The sequence below is a fragment of the Corvus brachyrhynchos genome, unplaced genomic scaffold, assembly GCF_000691975.1.
Source record: "Corvus brachyrhynchos isolate BGI_N302 unplaced genomic scaffold, ASM69197v1 scaffold671, whole genome shotgun sequence".
In the NCBI taxonomy this organism is placed as follows: domain Eukaryota; kingdom Metazoa; phylum Chordata; class Aves; order Passeriformes; family Corvidae; genus Corvus; species Corvus brachyrhynchos.
The window spans coordinates 718,875-720,702 of NW_008236441.1; positions in this window are offsets into that span (position 1 = coordinate 718,875).

Here is a 1,828-nt window from a genome sequence, read left to right on the forward strand (position 1 = left end):
ATTCCTGCTCTATCTTTTACTTGGCCAGGAGTATTTCTACCTGAAAGTGATAAATTCCTGCTATAACTGCTTTATGTGCTCCAGTAATTACGCTATAGAGGGATGGCGGGGGCTGCATCTCTGTGGAGGTACCACCTAAAAAACATCAGCCTGCAAAAGTGGGAGATTGGACTGAAGCCTGGGGTGCTGCAGGACATACAGGCTGAGGGAAAATCCACCCTGGAAACCCGAAATAATGGTGACTGGTTAGGTATCTCTGTCAGAGGAAGCTGAGGAATGGGCAGAAGAGAGGGGGAAGAAAATGAAATGTTTAAAGTCAGGGTGGAATAGCATTGGCATGGGGCAGGCACCGTGCCTGGGCTGGGTGCCAGACGTGAGGGGTGGGTGCCCTCAGCACCACGATGCTGTGTCCACCCACCTGTCTCAGGCCCTCTTTGCATAGGGGATATTTATGCAGTGTTAGACATGTTTGTTATAGATACACAAACACTGGAAAGATGCATGTAGGAGCATCAGGTTTGGGTATGTGATCGATTCGGATGCTGTTGTGGTATCAAGATGGGCTGAGACCAACAGCACGAGGTTCAACAAGGCCAAGTGGGTCCTGCACTTTGGCCTCAGTAGTGCCCTGCAGCTCCAGGCTGGGGCAGAGGGGCTGGAAAGCTGGGAAAAGGTCTGGGGATGCCAGTGGCAGTGGCTGAACATAAGCCCAGGTAGGCAAGAAGGCCAATGGCACCTGGCCTGTATCAGGAATAGTGTGGCCACAGGACCAGGGAAGTGATTTTTCCCCCATGCTGGGCACTGGTGAGGCCACACCTCATGCATTTGTGTCTGGTTCTGGGCACTTCAGGACACCATGGACATTGAGAGGCTGGAGCAGATCAAAAGAAGGGCAGTGGATCTGGGGGAGGGTCTGGAGCACCAGGAATGGCTGAGGGAGTTGGGGGCGCTCAGCCTGGAGCAAAGGAGGCTCAGGGGGGACCTTGTGGCTCTGCACAACTCCCTGACAGGAGGGGGCAGCCGGGGGATTCAGGCTCAGCTCCCAGGGAACAAGGGAAGGGACAAGAGGAAATGGCTTCAAGCTGCACCAGGGGAGGTTCAGGTTGGACATCAGAAGAATTTCTTCACGTGATTAGACATTGGGAGGGGCTGCCCAGGGAGATGGTGGAGTCGCTGTCCCTGGGGGTGTTCAAGGAATGACTGGACGTGGCACTCAGTGCTCCGCTCTGGTTTACACAGTGGGGATCGGTTACAGGTTGAGCTCGATGGTCTCAGAGGTCTTTTCCACCTGTGTGGAAAATCACACTGTGAAAAGCCAGTGTGCATAAAGGAGACAGGGAGTCCTGCAACTTTATTCAAATAAAGGGGGAGAGTCCACTGGCACATACCCGCGTGGGGTTTCAGAGGACGCAGCCTCCTTTTATCCTAAACTCCTGGCCATATGTTGCCCTTTTCCTTTCCCCATCAGCTGAGGTACGAGGAAGGTACAGCCTTTCCAAAAAGGCTACTACATATTCCCCGTTGAACACGTAGGCCATTTGCCCCTAAAGTTTGGAAGTTCAGACGCCCTGGGTTCTGCAATAGGCTTGTGCAGACCCGTTTCTCCTATTACCCTAACATTCAGAAGTTTAAACTGTCTGGGTTCTGTAACAAACTTGCGCAGTTTGATGCTCCTAGAGACAAAAAGACCCATTTTTCCTCAAGACTCTGAAGCCATTTTTTCAGACTTAGTCATTCTTGAAGACATTAACAACCTATTTTTCCCATTATTACTGAAGACCCCCACCCATCGAGTCCTACGTGAAGACGTTAGCACCCGTTTTTCCTA